The following is a 19,813-nucleotide window of genomic DNA, read 5'->3' on the forward strand; positions in this document are numbered from 1 at the left end:
TGTTAATTAACTACTAATAATATCATAATGTAGGTAGCCTACCCACTCTGTATCTGTTAATTAACTACTAATAATATCATAATGTAGGTAGCCTACCCGCTCTGTATCTGTTAATTAACTACTAATAATATCATAATGTAGGTAGCCTACCCGCTCTGTATCTGTGAGCTGTTAACTACTAATAATATCATAATGTAGGTAGCCTACCCGCTCTGTATCTGTTAATTAACTACTAATAATATCTAATGTAGTGACCCGCTAATTAACTACTAATAATATCATAATGTAGGTAGCCTACCCACTCTATATCTGTGAGCTGTTAATTAACTACTAATAATATCATAATGTAGGTAGCCTACCCACTCTGTATCTGTGGGCTGTTAATTAACTACTAATAATATCATAATGTAGGTAGCCTACCCGCTCTATATCTGTGAGCTGTTAATTAACTACTAATAATATCATAATGTAGGTAGCCTACCCACTCTATATCTGTGAGCTGTTAACTACTAATAATATCATAATGTAGGTAGCCTACCCGCTCTATATCTGTTAATTAACTACTAATAATATCATAATGTAGGTAGCCTACCCACTCTATATCTGTGAGCTGTTAACTACTAATAATATCATAATGTAGGTAGCCTACCCGTGTATCTGTTAATTAACTACTAATAATATCATAATGTAGGTAGCCTACCCGCTCTGTATCTGTGAGCTGTTAATTAACTACTAATAATATCATAATGTAGGTAGCCTACCCGCTCTATATCTGTGAGCTGTTAATTAACTACTAATAATATCATAATGTAGGTAGCCTACCCACTCTATATCTGTTAATTAACTACTAATAATATCATAATGTAGGTAGCCTACCCACTCTATATCTGTTAATTAACTACTAATAATATCATAATGTAGGTAGCCTACCCGCTCTGTATCTGTGAACTACTAATAATATCATAATGTAGGTAGCCTACCCGCTCTGTATCTGTGAGCTGTTAATTAACTACTAATAATATCATAATGTAGGTAGCCTACCCGCTCTGTATCTGTTAATTAACTACTAATAATATCATAATGTAGGTAGCCTACCCGCTCTGTATCTGTGAGCTGTTAATTAACTACTAATAATATCATAATGTAGGTAGCCTACCCGCTCTATATCTGTGAGCTGTTAATAAACTACTAATAATATCATAATGTAGGTAGCCTACCCGCTCTGTATCTGTGAGCTGTTAATTAACTACTAATAATATCATAATGTAGGTAGCCTACCCACTCTATATCTGTGAGCTGTTAATTAACTACTAATAATATCATAATGTAGGTAGCCTACCCGCTCTATATCTGTGAGCTGTTAACTACTAATAATATCATAATGTAGGTAGCCTACCCGCTCTGTATCTGTTAATTAACTACTAATAATATCATAATGTAGGTAGCCTACCCGCTCTGTATCTGTTAATTAACTACTAATAATATCATAATGTAGGTAGCCTACCCACTCTATATCTGTGAGCTGTTAATTAACTACTAATAATATCATAATGTAGGTAGCCTACCCTCTGTATCTGTTAATTAACTACTAATAATATCATAATGTAGGTAGCTACCCACTCTATATCTGTTAATTAACTACTAATATATCATAATGTAGGTAGCCTACCCGCTCTGTATCTGTTAATTAACTACTAATAATATCATAATGTAGGTAGCCTACCCACTCTATATCTGTGAGCTGTTAATTAACTACTAATAATATCATAATGTAGGTAGCCTACCCACTCTATATCTGTGAGCTGTTAATTAACTACTAATAATATCATAATGTAGGTAGCCTACCCGCTCTGTATCTGTGAGCTGTTAACTACTAATAATATCATAATGTAGGTAGCCTACCCGCTCTATATCTGTTAATTAACTACTAATAATATCATAATGTAGGTAGCCTACCCGCTCTGTATCTGTGAGCTGTTAATTAACTACTAATAATATCATAATGTAGGTAGCCTACCCGCTCTATATCTGTTAATTAACTACTAATAATATCATAATGTAGGTAGCCTACCCGCTCTGTATCTGTGAGCTGTTAACTACTAATAATATCATAATGTAGGTAGCCTACCCGCTCTGTATCTGTTAATTAACTACTAATAATATCATAATGTAGGTAGCCTACCCGCTCTATATCTGTTAAATAACTACTAATAATATCATAATGTAGGTAGCCTACCCGCTCTGTATCTGTTAATTAACTACTAATAATATCATAATGTAGGTAGCCTTAATTAACTACTAATAATATCATAATGTAGGTAGCCTACCCACTCTATATCTGTGAGCTGTTAACTACTAATAATATCATAATGTAGGTAGCCTACCCGCTCTGTATCTGTTAATTAACTACTAATAATATCATAATGTAGGTAGCCTACCCACTCTATATCTGTGAGCTGTTAACTACTAATAATATCATAATGTAGGTAGCCTACCCGCTCTGTATCTGTGAGCTGTTAATTAACTACTAATAATATCATAATGTAGGTAGCCTACCCACTCTGTATCTGTGAGCTGTTAATTAACTACTAATAATATCATAATGTAGGTAGCCTACCCACTCTGTATCTGTGAGCTGTTAATGAACTACTAATAATATCATAATGTAGGTAGCCTACCCGCTCTATATCTGTGAGCTGTTAATTAACTACTAATAATATCATAATGTAGGTAGCCTACCCGCTCTATATCTGTGAGCTGTTAATGAACTACTAATAATATCATAATGTAGGTAGCCTACCCGCTCTATATCTGTGAGCTGTTAACTACTAATAATATAATGTAGGTAGCTACTAATAATAATATCATAATGTAGGTAGCCTACCCACTCTATATCTGTGAGCTGTTAATTAACTACTAATAATATCATAATGTAGGTAGCCTACCCGCTCTATATCTGTGAGCTGTTAACTACTAATAATATCATAATGTAGGTAGCCTACCCGCTCTGTATCTGTTAATTAACTACTAATAATATCATAATGTAGGTAGCCTACCCGCTCTGTATCTGTTAATTAACTACTAATAATATCATAATGTAGGTAGCCTACCGCTCTGTATAATTAACTACTAATAATATCATAATGTAGGTACTAATTAACTACTAATAATATCATAATGTAGGTAGCCTACCCGCTCTGTATCTGTTAATTAACTACTAATAATATCATAATGTAGGTAGCCTACCCGCTCTGTATCTGTTAATTAACTACTAATAATATCATAATGTAGGTAGCCTACCCACTCTATATCTGTTAATTAACTACTAATAATATCATAATGTAGGTAGCCTACCCGCTCTGTATCTGTGAGCTGTTAACTACTAATAATATCATAATGTAGGTAGCCTACCCACTCTATATCTGTTAATTAACTACTAATAATATCATAATGTAGGTAGCCTACCCGCTCTGTATCTGTTAATTAACTACTAATAATATCATAATGTAGGTAGCCTACCCACTCTATATCTGTGAGCTGTTAACTAACTACTAATAATATCATAATGTAGGTAGCCTACCCGCTCTGTATCTGTTAATTAACTACTAATAATATCATAATGTAGGTAGCCTACCCGCACTGTATCTGTTAATTAACTACTAATAATATCATAATGTAGGTAGCCTACCCGCTCTATATCTGTGAGCTGTTAATTAACTACTAATAATATCATAATGTAGGTAGCCTACCCGCTCTGTATCTGTGAGCTGTTAACTACTAATAATATCATAATGTAGGTAGCCTACCCGCTCTGTATCTGTTAATTAACTACTAATAATATCATAATGTAGGTAGCCTACCCTGTTAATTAACTACTAATAATATCATAATGTATCTCTATATCTGTTAGCTGTTAACTACTAATAATATCATAATGTAGGTAGCCTACCCGCTCTGTATCTGTTAATTAACTACTAATAATATCATAATGTAGGTAGCCTACCCACTCTGTATCTGTTAATTAACTACTAATAATATCATAATGTAGGTAGCCTACCCGCTCTGTATCTGTGAGCTGTTAACTACTAATAATATCATAATGTAGGTAGCCTACCCGCTCTGTATCTGTTAATTAACTACTAATAATATCATAATGTAGGTAGCCTACCCACTCTGTATCTGTGAGCTGTTAATTAACTACTAATAATATCATAATGTAGGTAGCCTACCCACTCTATATCTGTGAGCTGTTAATTAACTACTAATAATATCATAATGTAGGTAGCCTACCCGCTCTATATCTGTGAGCTGTTAACTACTAATAATATCATAATGTAGGTAGCCTACCCGCTCTGTATCTGTTAATTAACTACTAATAATATCATAATGTAGGTAGCCTACCCGCTCTGTATCTGTTAATTAACTACTAATAATATCATAATGTAGGTAGCCTACCCGCTCTGTATCTGTTAATTAACTACTAATAATATCATAATGTAGGTAGCCTACCCGCTCTGTATCTGTGAGCTGTTAACTACTAATAATATCATAATGTAGGTAGCCTACCCGCTCTGTATCTGTTAATTAACTACTAATAATATCATAATGTAGGTAGCTGTTAATTAATTAACTACTAATAATATCATAATGTAGGTAGCCTACCCTCTATATCTGTTAGCTTAACTACTAATAATATCATAATGTAGGTAGCCTACCCGCTCTGTATCTGTTAATTAACTACTAATAATATCATAATGTAGGTAGCCTACCCACTCTGTATCTGTTAATTAACTACTAATAATATCATAATGTAGGTAGCCTACCCGCTCTGTATCTGTGATTAACTACTAATAATATCATAATGTAGGTAGCCTACCCGCTCTGTATCTGTTAATTAACTACTAATAATATCATAATGTAGGTAGCCTACCCTCTCTGTATCTGTTGGCTGTTAATTAACTACTAATAATATCATAATGTAGGTAGCCTACCCACTCTATATCTGTGAGCTGTTAACTACTAATAATATCATAATGTAGGTAGCCTACCCTATATCTGTATCTGTTAATTAACTACTAATAATATCATAATGTAGGTAGCCTACCCTCTTGTGAGCTGTTAATTAACTACTAATAATATCATAATGTAGGTAGCCTACCCGCTCTGTATCTGTGAGCTGTTAACTACTAATAATATCATAATGTAGGTAGCCTACCCGCTCTGTATCTGTTAATTAACTACTAATAATATCATAATGTAGGTAGCCTACCCGCACTGTATCTGTTAATTAACTACTAATAATATCATAATGTAGGTAGCCTACCCACTCTATATCTGTGAGCTGTTAATTAACTACTAATAATATCATAATGTAGGTAGCCTACCCACTCTATATCTGTGGGCTGTTAATTAACTACTAATAATATCATAATGTAGGTAGCCTACCCGCACTGTATCTGTGAGCTGTTAATTAACTACTAATAATATCATAATGTAGGTAGCCTACCCGCTCTATATCTGTGAGCTGTTAACTACTAATAATATCATAATGTAGGTAACCTACCCGCTCTGTATCTGTTAATTAACTACTAATAATATCATAATGTAGGTAGCCTACCCACTCTATATCTGTGAGCTGTTAACTACTAATAATATCATAATGTAGGTAGCCTACCCGCACTGTATCTGTTAATTAACTACTAATAATATCATAATGTAGGTAGCCTACCCGCACTGTATCTGTGAGCTGTTAATTAACTACTAATAATATCATAATGTAGGTAGCCTACCCGCTCTATATCTGTGAGCTGTTAATTAACTACTAATAATATCATAATGTAGGTAGCCTACCCACTCTATATCTGTTAATTAACTACTAATAATATCATAATGTAGGTAGCCTACCCACTCTATATCTGTTAATTAACTACTAATAATATCATAATGTAGGTAGCCTACCCGCTCTGTATCTGTGAGCTGTTAACTACTAATAATATCATAATGTAGGTAGCCTACCCGCTCTGTATCTGTGAGCTGTTAATTAACTACTAATAATATCATAATGTAGGTAGCCTACCCGCTCTGTATCTGTGAGCTGTTAACTACTAATAATATCATAATGTAGGTAGCCTACCCGCTCTGTATCTGTGAGCTGTTAATTAACTACTAATAATATCATAATGTAGGTAGCCTACCCGCTCTATATCTGTGAGCTGTTAATAAACTACTAATAATATCATAATGTAGGTAGCCTACCCGCTCTGTATCTGTGAGCTGTTAATTAACTACTAATACTATCATAATGTAGGTAGCCTACCCGCTCTATATCTGTGAGCTGTTAATTAACTACTAATAATATCATAATGTAGGTAGCCTACCCGCTCTATATCTGTGAGCTGTTAACTACTAATAATATCATAATGTAGGTAGCCTACCCGCTCTGTATCTGTTAATTAACTACTAATAATATCATAATGTAGGTAGCCTACCCGCTCTGTATCTGTTAATTAACTACTAATAATATCATAATGTAGGTAGCCTACCCGCTCTATATCTGTGAGCTGTTAATTAACTACTAATAATATCATAATGTAGGTAGCCTACCCGCTCTGTATCTGTTAATTAACTACTAATAATATCATAATGTAGGTAGCCTACCCACTCTATATCTGTTAATTAACTACTAATGATATCATAATGTAACTACTAAATTAACTACTAATAATATCATAATGTAGGTAGCCTACCCACTCTATATCTGTGAGCTGTTAACTAACTACTAATAATATCATAATGTAGGTAGCCTACCCACTCTATATCTGTGAGCTGTTAATTAACTACTAATAATATCATAATGTAGGTAGCCTACCCGCTCTGTATCTGTGAGCTGTTAACTACTAATAATATCATAATGTAGGTAGCCTACCCGCTCTATATCTGTTAATTAACTACTAATAATATCATAATGTAGGTAGCCTACCCGCTCTGTATCTGTGAGCTGTTAATTAACTACTAATAATATCATAATGTAGGTAGCCTACCCGCTCTATATCTGTTAATTAACTACTAATAATATCATAATGTAGGTAGCCTACCCGCTCTGTATCTGTGAGCTGTTAACTACTAATAATATCATAATGTAGGTAGCCTACCCGCTCTGTATCTGTTAATTAACTACTAATAATATCATAATGTAGGTAGCCTACCCGCTCTATATCTGTTAAATAACTACTAATAATATCATAATGTAGGTAGCCTACCCGCTCTGTATCTGTTAATTAACTACTAATAATATCATAATGTAGGTAGCCTACCCACTCTGTATCTGTTAATTAACTACTAATAATATCATAATGTAGGTAGCCTACCCACTCTATATCTGTGAGCTGTTAACTACTAATAATATCATAATGTAGGTAGCCTACCCGCTCTGTATCTGTTAATTAACTACTAATAATATCATAATGTAGGTAGCCTACCCGCTCTGTATCTGTTAATTAACTACTAATAATATCATAATGTAGGTAGCCTACCCGCTCTGTATCTGTTAATTAACTACTAATAATATCATAATGTAGGTAGCCTACCCACTCTATATCTGTTAATTAACTACTAATAATATCATAATGTAGGTAGCTCTGTATCTGTGAATTAACTACTAATAATATCATAATGTAGGTAGCCTACCCACTCTATATCTGTTAATTAACTACTAATAATATCATAATGTAGGTAGCCTACCCGCTCTGTATCTGTTAATTAACTACTAATAATATCATAATGTAGGTAGCCTACCCACTCTATATCTGTGAGCTGTTAACTAACTACTAATAATATCATAATGTAGGTAGCCTACCCGCTCTATATCTGTGAGCTGTTAACTACTAATAATATCATAATGTAGGTAGCCTACCCGCTCTATATCTGTTAATTAACTACTAATAATATCATAATGTAGGTAGCCTACCCACTCTATATCTGTGAGCTGTTAATTAACTACTAATAATATCATAATGTAGGTAGCCTACCCGCTCTATATCTGTGAGCTGTTAACTACTAATAATATCATAATGTAGGTAGCCTACCCGCTCTGTATCTGTTAATTAACTACTAATAATATCATAATGTAGGTAGCCTACCCGCTCTGTATCTGTGAGCTGTTAATTAACTACTAATAATATCATAATGTAGGTAGCCTACCCACTCTATATCTGGGCTGTTAACTAAATAATATCATAATGTAGGTAGCCTACCCGCTCTATATCTGTTAATTAACTACTAATAATATCATAATGTAGGTAGCCTACCCACTTATATCTGTGAGCTGTTAATTAACTACTAATAATATCATAATGTAGGTAGCCTACCCGCTCTATATCTGTGAGCTGTTAATGAACTACTAATAATATCATAATGTAGGTAGCCTACCCGCTCTATATCTGTGAGCTGTTAACTACTAATAATATCATAATGTAGGTAGCCTACCCGCTCTATATCTGTTAATTAACTACTAATAATATCATAATGTAGGTAGCCTACCCACTCTATATCTGTGAGCTGTTAATTAACTACTAATAATATCATAATGTAGGTAGCTCTATATCTGTGAGCTGTTAACTACTAATATCTGTGAGCTGTTAAATTAACTACTAATAATATCATAATGTAGGTAGCCTACCCGCTCTGTATCTGTTAATTAACTACTAATAATATCATAATGTAGGTAGCCTACCCGCTCTGTATCTGTTAATTAACTACTAATAATATCATAATGTAGGTAGCCTACCCACTGTTAATTAACTATATCTGTGAGCTGTTAATTAACTACTAATAATATCATAATGTAGGTAGCCTACCCGCTCTGTATCTGTTAATTAACTACTAATAATATCATAATGTAGGTAGCCTACCCACTCTATATCTGTTAATTAACTACTAATAATATCATAATGTAGGTAGCCTACCCGCTCTGTATCTGTGAGCTGTTAACTACTAATAATATCATAATGTAGGTAGCCTACCCACTCTATATCTGTTAATTAACTACTAATAATATCATAATGTAGGTAGCCTACCCGCTCTGTATCTGTTAATTAACTACTAATAATATCATAATGTAGGTAGCCTACCCACTCTATATCTGTGAGCTGTTAACTAACTACTAATAATATCATAATGTAGGTAGCCTACCCGCTCTATATCTGTGAGCTGTTAACTACTAATAATATCATAATGTAGGTAGCTGTTAATTAACTACTAATAATATCATAATGTAGGTAGCCTACCCACTCTATATCTGTGAGCTGTTAATTAACTACTAATAATATCATAATGTAGGTAGCCTACCCACTCTATATCTGTGAGCTGTTAATTAACTACTAATAATATCATAATGTAGGTAGCCTACCCGCTCTGTATCTGTGAGCTGTTAATTAACTACTAATAATATCATAATGTAGGTAGCCTACCCACTCTATATCTGTGGGCTGTTAATTAACTACTAATAATATCATAATGTAGGTAGCCTACCCGCTCTATATCTGTGGTAGCCTACCCGTTAATTAACTACTAATAATATCATAATGTAGGTAGCCTACCCACTCTATATCTGTGAGCTGTTAATTAACTACTAATAATATCATAATGTAGGTAGCCTACCCACTCTATATCTGTGAGCTGTTAATTAACTACTAATAATATCATAATGTAGGTAGCCTACCCGCTCTGTATCTGTGAGCTGTTAATTAACTACTAATAATATCATAATGTAGGTAGCCTACCCACTCTATATCTGTGGGCTGTTAACTACTAATAATATCATAATGTAGGTAGCCTACCCACTCTATATCTGTTAATTAACTACTAATAATATCATAATGTAGGTAGCCTACCCGCTCTATATCTGTTAATTAACTACTAATAATATCATAATGTAGGTAGCCTACCCGCTCTGTATCTGTTGGCTGTTAATTAACTACTAATACTATCATAATGTAGGTAGCCTACCCACTCTATATCTGTGAGCTGTTAACTACTAATAATATCATAATGTAGGTAGCCTACCCGCTCTGTATCTGTTAATTAACTACTAATAATATCATAATGTAGGTAGCCTACCCGCTCTGTATCTGTTAATTAACTACTAATAATATCATAATGTAGGTAGCCTACCCGCTCTGTATCTGTGAGCTGTTAACTACTAATAATATCATAATGTAGGTAGCTGTTAATTAACTACTAATAATATCATAATGTAGGTAGCCTACCCGCTCTGTATCTGTTAATTAACTACTAATAATATCATAATGTAGGTAGCCTACCCGCTCTGTATCTGTGAGCTGTTAACTACTAATAATATCATAATGTAGGTAGCCTACCCGCTCTGTATCTGTTAATTAACTACTAATAATATCATAATGTAGGTAGCCTACCCGCACTGTATCTGTTAATTAACTACTAATAATATCATAATGTAGGTAGCCTACCCACTCTATATCTGTGAGCTGTTAATTAACTACTAATAATATCATAATGTAGGTAGCCTACCCACTCTATACCTGTGGGCTGTTAATTAACTACTAATAATATCATAATGTAGGTAGCCTACCCACTCTATATCTGTGAGCTGTTAATTAACTACTAATAATATCATAATGTAGGTAGCCTACCCGCACTGTATCTGTGAGCTGTTAATTAACTACTAATAATATCATAATGTAGGTAGCCTACCCACTCTATATCTGTGAGCTGTTAACTACTAATAATATCATAATGTAGGTAACCTACCCGCTCTGTATCTGTTAATTAACTACTAATAATATCATAATGTAGGTAGCCTACCCACTCTATATCTGTGAGCTGTTAACTACTAATAATATCATAATGTAGGTAGCCTACCCGCACTGTATCTGTTAATTAACTACTAATAATATCATAATGTAGGTAGCCTACCCGCTCTATATCTGTGAGCTGTTAATTAACTACTAATAATATCATAATGTAGGTAGCCTACCCACTCTATATCTGTGAGCTGTTAATTAACTACTAATAATATCATAATGTAGGTAGCCTAATATATCTGTTAATTAACTACTAATAATATCATAATGTAGGTAGCCTACCCACTCTATATCTGTTAATTAACTACTAATAATATCATAATGTAGGTAGCCTACCCGTCTGTATCTGTGATTAACTACTAATAATATCATAATGTAGGTAGCCTACCCGCTCTGTATCTGTGAGCTGTTAATTAACTACTAATAATATCATAATGTAGGTAGCCTACCCGCTCTGTATCTGTGAGCTGTTAACTACTAATAATATCATAATGTAGGTAGCCTACCCGCTCTGTATCTGTGAGCTGTTAATTAACTACTAATAATATCATAATGTAGGTAGCCTACCCGCTCTATATCTGTGAGCTGTTAATTAACTACTAATAATATCATAATGTAGGTAGCCTACCCGCTCTGTATCTGTGAGCTGTTAATTAACTACTAATAATATCATAATGTAGGTAGCCTACCCACTCTATATCTGTGAGCTGTTAATTAACTACTAATAATATCATAATGTAGGTAGCCTACCCGCTCTGTATCTGTTAATTAACTACTAATAATATCATAATGTAGGTAGCCTACCCGCTCTGTATCTGTTAATTAACTACTAATAATATCATAATGTAGGTAGCCTACCCGCTCTATATCTGTGAGCTGTTAATTAACTACTAATAATATCATAATGTAGGTAGCCTACCCGCTCTGTATCTGTTAATTAACTACTAATAATATCATAATGTAGGTAGCCTACCCACTCTATATCTGTTAATTAACTACTAATAATATCATAATGTAGGTAGCCTACCCGCTCTGTATCTGTGAGCTGTTAACTACTAATAATATCATAATGTAGGTAGCCTACCCACTCTATATCTGTTAATTAACTACTAATAATATCATAATGTAGGTAGCCTACCCGCTCTGTATCTGTTAATTAACTACTAATAATATCATAATGTAGGTAGCCTACCCACTCTATATCTGTGAGCTGTTAACTAACTACTAATAATATCATAATGTAGGTAGCCTACCCACTCTATATCTGTGAGCTGTTAATTAACTACTAATAATATCATAATGTAGGTAGCCTACCCGCTCTGTATCTGTGAGCTGTTAACTACTAATCATATCATAATGTAGGTAGCCTACCCGCTCTATATCTGTTAATTAACTACTAATAATATCATAATGTAGGTAGCCTACCCGCTCTGTATCTGTGAGCTGTTAATTAACTACTAATAATATCATAATGTAGGTAGCCTACCCGCTCTATATCTGTTAATTAACTACTAATAATATCATAATGTAGGTAGCCTACCCGCTCTGTATCTGTGAGCTGTTAACTACTAATAATATCATAATGTAGGTAGCCTACCCGCTCTGTATCTGTTAATTAACTACTAATAATATCATAATGTAGGTAGCCTGTTAATCTGTTAAATAACTACTAATAATATCATAATGTAGGTAGCCTACCCGCTCTGTATCTGTTAATTAACTACTAATAATATCATAATGTAGGTAGCCTACCCACTCTGTATCTGTTAATTAACTACTAATAATATCATAATGTAGGTAGCCTACCCACTCTATATCTGTGAGCTGTTAACTACTAATAATATCATAATGTAGGTAGCCTACCCGCTCTGTATCTGTTAATTAACTACTAATAATATCATAATGTAGGTAGCCTACCCACTCTATATCTGTGAGCTGTTAACTACTAATAATATCATAATGTAGGTAGCCTACCCGCTCTGTATCTGTGAGCTGTTAATTAACTACTAATAATATCATAATGTAGGTAGCCTACCCACTCTGTATCTGTGAGCTGTTAATTAACTACTAATAATATCATAATGTAGGTAGCCTACCCACTCTGTATCTGTGAGCTGTTAATGAACTACTAATAATATCATAATGTAGGTAGCCTACCCGCTCTATATCTGTGAGCTGTTAATTAACTACTAATAATATCATAATGTAGGTAGCCTACCCGCTCTATATCTGTGAGCTGTTAATGAACTACTAATAATATCATAATGTAGGTAGCCTACCCGCTCTATATCTGTGAGCTGTTAACTACTAATAATATCATAATGTAGGTAGCCTACCCGCTCTATATCTGTTAATTAACTACTAATAATATCATAATGTAGGTAGCCTACCCACTCTATATCTGTGAGCTGTTAATTAACTACTAATAATATCATAATGTAGGTAGCCTACCCGCTCTATATCTGTGAGCTGTTAACTACTAATAATATCATAATGTAGGTAGCCTACCCGCTCTGTATCTGTTAATTAACTACTAATAATATCATAATGTAGGTAGCCTACCCGCTCTGTATCTGTTAATTAACTACTAATAATATCATAATGTAGGTAGCCTACCCGCTCTATATCTGTGAGCTGTTAATTAACTACTAATAATATCATAATGTAGGTAGCCTACCCGCTCTGTATCTGTTAATTAACTACTAATAATATCATAATGTAGGTAGCCTACCCACTCTATATCTGTTAATTAACTACTAATAATATCATAATGTAGGTAGCCTACCCGCTCTGTATCTGTGAGCTGTTAACTACTAATAATATCATAATGTTAGCCTACCCACTCTATATCTGTTAATTAACTACTAATAATATCATAATGTAGGTAGCCTACCCGCTCTGTATCTGTTAATTAACTACTAATAATATCATAATGTAGGTAGCCTACCCACTCTATATCTGTGAGCTGTTAATTAACTACTAATAATATCATAATGTAGGTAGCCTACCCGCTCTATATCTGTGAGCTGTTAACTACTAATAATATCATAATGTAGGTAGCCTACCCACTCTATATCTGTTAATTAACTACTAATAATATCATAATGTAGGTAGCCTACCCACTCTATATCTGTGAGCTGTTAATTAACTACTAATAATATCATAATGTAGGTAGCCTACCCACTCTATATCTGTTAATTAACTACTAATAATATCATAATGTAGGTAGCCTACCCGCTCTGTATCTGTGAGCTGTTAATTAACTACTAATAATATCATAATGTAGGTAGCCTACCCGCTCTGTATCTGTGAGCTGTTAATTAACTACTAATAATATCATAATGTAGGTAGCCTACCCACTCTATATCTGTGGGCTGTTAATTAACTACTAATAATATCATAATGTAGGTAGCCTACCCGCTCTATATCTGTGAGCTGTTAACTACTAATAATATCATAATGTAGGTAGCCTACCCGCTCTATATCTGTTAATTAACTACTAATAATATCATAATGTAGGTAGCCTACCCACTCTATATCTGTGAGCTGTTAATTAACTACTAATAATATCATAATGTAGGTAGCCTACTGTGAGCTCTACTATCTGTGGTAGCCTACCCGCTCTGTATCTGTGAAATTAACTACTAATAATATCATAATGTAGGTAGCCTACCCACTCTATATCTGTGGGCTGTTAACTACTAATAATATCATAATGTAGGTAGCCTACCCACTCTATATCTGTTAATTAACTACTAATAATATCATAATGTAGGTAGCCTACCCGCTCTATATCTGTTAATTAACTACTAATAATATCATAATGTAGGTAGCCTACCCGCTCTATATCTGTTAATTAACTACTAATAATATCATAATGTAGGTAGCCTACCCGCTCTATATCTGTTAATTAACTACTAATAATATCATAATGTAGGTAGCCTACCCGCTCTGTATCTGTGAGCTGTTAATTAACTACTAATAATATCATAATGTAGGTAGCCTACCCACTCTATATCTGTGGGCTGTTAACTACTAATAATATCATAATGTAGGTAGCCTACCCGCTCTGTATCTGTTAATTAACTACTAATAATATCATAATGTAGGTAGCCTACCCACTCTATATCTGTGGGCTGTTAACTACTAATAATATCATAATGTAGGTAGCCTACCCACTCTATATCTGTTAATTAACTACTAATAATATCATAATGTAGGTAGCCTACCCGCTCTGTATCTGTTAATTAACTACTAATAATATCATAATGTAGGTAGCCTACCCACTCTATATCTGTGAGCTGTTAATTAACTACTAATAATATCATAATGTAGGTAGCCTACCCACTCTATATCTGTGAGCTGTTAATTAACTACTAATAATATCATAATGTAGGTAGCCTACCCGCTCTGTATCTGTGAGCTGTTAATTAACTACTAATAATATCATAATGTAGGTAGCCTACCCACTCTATATCTGTGGGCTGTTAACTACTAATAATATCATAATGTAGGTAGCCTACCCACTCTATATCTGTTAATTAACTACTAATAATATCATAATGTAGGTAGCCTACCCACTCTGTATCTGTGAGCTGTTAATTAACTACTAATAATATCATAATGTAGGTAGCCTACCCACTCTATATCTGTGGGCTGTTAACTACTAATAATATCATAATGTAGGTAGCCTACCCGCTCTGTAGCTGTTAATTAACTAGTAATAATATCATAATGTAGGTAGCCTACCCACTCTATATCTGTTAATTAACTACTAATAATATCATAATGTAGGTAGCCTACCCACTCTATATCTGTGGGCTGTTAACTACTAATATATCATAATGTAGGTAGCTGTTAATTAACTACTAATAATATCATAATGTAGGTAGCCTACCCACTCTATATCTGTTAATTAACTACTAATAATATCATAATGTAGGTAGCCTACCCGCTCTATATCTGTTAATTAACTACTAATAATATCATAATGTAGGTAGCCTACCCGCTCTGTATCTGTGAGCTGTTAATTAACTACTAATAATATCATAATGTAGGTAGCCTACCCACTCTGTATCTGTGAGCTGTTAATTAACTACTAATAATATCATAATGTAGGTAGCCTACCCACTCTGTATCTGTGAGCTGTTAATTAACTACTAATAATATCATAATGTAGGTAGCCTACCCACTCTGTATCTGTGAGCTGTTAATTAACTACTAATAATATCATAATGTAGGTAGCCTACCCACTCTATATCTGATAATTAACTACTAATAATATCATAATGTAGGTAGCCTACCCGCTCTATATCTGTTAATTAACTACTAATAATATCATAATGTAGGTAGCCTACCCGCTCTATATCTGTGAGCTGTTAATTAACTACTAATAATATCATAATGTAGGTAGCCTACCCACTCTATATCTGTTAATTAACTACTAATAATATCATAATGTAGGTAGCCTACCCGCACTGTATCTGTGAGCTGTTGACTAGAGCTCATGCGCCAAGACCAGAGCGGAAACATTTGCTTTATAACGCAACAGTTGGTGTTACAAAACCATCAGTACATTTAAAGATGATGGAAACCCATTTAACTTGTATTTTTCATTCAGTACCTAAACGTTTTAATATTTATCTAACCTCTTACGATCTATGATACCGAGGTTAGTACTGCAGCCTACTTACTCTATCTCCATTTACAGTTGAATTAAATTATATTAGCTAGGTTGAAATGAAATGCACAGGTCTACTTGGCAACTAGAATAGAATATAGACTGTATTCCTCCTAAACTAAGCACAGCTCTCATTTGGGGCAAAGGACACCACCAGAATACCAGAAGGGGGTACTGTACTGTAGACTATACCGTAGCACCTGTTTCATAGCATAATAAAAGCTGGGTTTGATTATTGGAGTCCACCATGCAGGTACTGCCATCTGCTGCCTAGATAATGAAACTACACTGAGGGTTGACAGTTGAAGTCGGAGGTTTACATACACTTAGGTTGGAGTCATTAAAACTCGTTTTTCAACCACTCCACAAATTTCTTGTCAACAAACTACAGTTTTGGCAAGTCGGTTAGGACATCTACTTTGTGCATGACAAGTCATTTTTCCAACAATTTTTTACAGACAGATTATTTCACTGTATCACAATTCCAGTGGGTCAGAAGTTTACATACACTAAGTTGACTGTGCCTTTAAACAGCTTGGAAAATTCCCCAAAATTATGCCATGGCTTTAGAAGCTTCTGATAGGCTAATTTTAGTCAAATGGAGGTGTATCTGTGGATGTATTTCAAGGCCTACCTTCAAACTATGTTCCTCTTTCCTTGGTCATGGGAAAATCTAAATAAATCACCCAAGACCTCCGAAAAGTAATTGTAGACCTCCACAAGTCTAGTTTATCCTAATTTCCAAACACCTAAAGGAACCACGTTCATCTGTACAAACAATAGTACACAAGTATAAACACCATGGGACCACGCAGCCATCATACCGCTGTCTCCTAGAGATGAACGTACTTTGGTGTGAAAAGTGCAAATCAATCCCAGAACAACAGCAAAGGACCTTGTGAAGATGCTGGAAGAAACAGGTACAAAAGTATCTATATCCACAGTAAAACGAGTCCTATATCGACATAACCTGAAAGGCCGCTCAGCAAGGAAGAAGCCACTGCTCCAAAAATGCCATAAAAAAGCCAGACTACGGTTTGCAACTGCACATGGGGACAAAGATAGTACTTTTTGGAGAAATGTTCTCTGGTCTGATGAAACAAAAATAGAACTGTTTGGCCATAATGACCAGCGTTATGTTTGGAGGGAAAAGGGGAGGCTTGCAAGCCGAAGAACACCATCCCAACCGTGAAGCAGATGGGTGGCAGCATCATGTTGTTGGGGTGCTTATCTGCAGGAGGGACTGGTGCACTTCACAAAATAGATGACATCATGAGGCAGGAAAATTATGTGGATATATAGAAGCAACATCTCAAGACATCAGTCAGGAAGTTAAAGCTGGACAATTAAGGACAACAAAGTCAAGGTATTGGAGTGGCCATCAGAGCCCTGACCTCAATCCTATAGAACATTTCTGGGCAGAATTGAAAAAGCGTGTGCAAGCAAGGAGGCCTACAAATCTGACTTACTTACACCAGCTCTGTCAGGAGGAATGGGCCGAAATTAACCACATTTTTTGTGGGAAGCTTGTGGAAGGCTACCCAAAAAGTTTGACCCAAGTTAAACAATTTATAGGCAATACTACCAAATACTAATTGAGTGTATGTAAACTTCTGACCCACTGGGAATGTGATGAAATAAATCATTCTCTCTACTATTATTCTGACATTTCACGTTCTTAAAATAAAGTGGCAATCCTAACTCACCTAAAACAGGGAATTTTTACCGGGATTAAATGTCAGGAATAGTGAAAAACTGAGTTTAAACGTATTTGGCTAAGGTGTATGTAAACTTCCGACTTCAACTGTACATGAGCTGTGTCTAAAACAATGGATCCAATGGAACAGTCCCAAAAGTGCAAACTCAAGCTAAATCAATGTATCAAAACATTTTCCCAGGTGATGTCCAATACACTGTTTATTTACACTGACAAAGGGATTCTGAGTTGTACAATCCATCCCCTCACCACCACTTCATCATCTTTACTGTTATTTACACTGACAACGTTATTCTGTAGCTACATGTTGAAATGGTTACTACTCTAGACCAGAGAGCTGTACTGTAGCTACATGTTGAAATGGTTACTACTCTAGACCAGAGAGCTGTACTGTAACTACATATTGAAATGGTTACTACTCTATAGACCAGAGAGCTGTACTGTAGCTACATGTTGAAATGGTTACTACTCTATAGACCAGAGAGCTGTACTGTAGCTACATGTTGAAATGGTTACTACTCTATAGACCAGAGAGCTGTACTGTAGCTACATGTTGAAATGGTTACTACTCTATAGACCAGAGAGCTGTACTGTAGCTACATGTTGAAATGGTTACTACTCTATAGACCAGAGAGCTGTACTGTAGCTACATGTTGAAATGGTTACTACATGTTGAAATGGTTACTACTCTATAGACCAGAGAGACTGTACTGTAGCTGTACATGTTGAAATGGTTACTACTCTATAGACCAGAGAGCTGTACTGTAGCTACATGTTGAAATGGTTACTACTCTAGACCAGAGAGCTGTACTGTAACTACATAGACCAGAGAGCTTGAACATGTTGAAATGGTTACTACTCTATAGACCAGAGAGCTGTACTGTAGCTACATGTTGAAATGGTTACTACTCTATAGACCAGAGAGCTGTACTGTAACTACATATTGAAATGGTTACTACTCTATAGACCAGAGAGCTGTACTGTAGCTACATGTTGAAATGGTTACTACTCTATAGACCAGAGAGCTGTACTGTAGCTACATGTTGAAATGGTTACTCCTCTATAGACCAGAGAGCTGTACTGTAGCTACATGTTGAAATGGTTACTACTCTATAGACCAGAGAGCTGTACTGTAGCTACATGTTGAAATGGTTACTACTCTATAGACCAGAGAGCTGTACTGTAGCTACATGTTGAAATGGTTACTACTCTATAGACCAGAGAGCTGTACTGTAGCTACATGTTGAAATGGTTACTACTCTATAGACCAGAGAGCTGTACTGTAGCTACATGTTGAAATGGTTACTACTCTATAGACCAGAGAGCTGTACTGTAGCTACATGTTGAAATGGTTACTACTCTATAGACCAGAGAGCTGTACTGTAGCTACATGTTGAAATGGTTACTCCTCTATAGACCAGAGAGATGTACTGTAGCTACATGTTGAAATGGTTACTACTCTATAGACCAGAGAGCTGTACTGTAGCTACATGTTGAAATGGTTACTACTCTATAGACCAGAGAGCTGTACTGTAGCTACATGTTGAAATGGTTACTACTCTATAGACCAGAGAGCTG

Source organism: Oncorhynchus nerka, linkage group LG27 (assembly GCF_034236695.1).
Source record: "Oncorhynchus nerka isolate Pitt River linkage group LG27, Oner_Uvic_2.0, whole genome shotgun sequence".
Classification (NCBI taxonomy): domain Eukaryota; kingdom Metazoa; phylum Chordata; class Actinopteri; order Salmoniformes; family Salmonidae; genus Oncorhynchus; species Oncorhynchus nerka.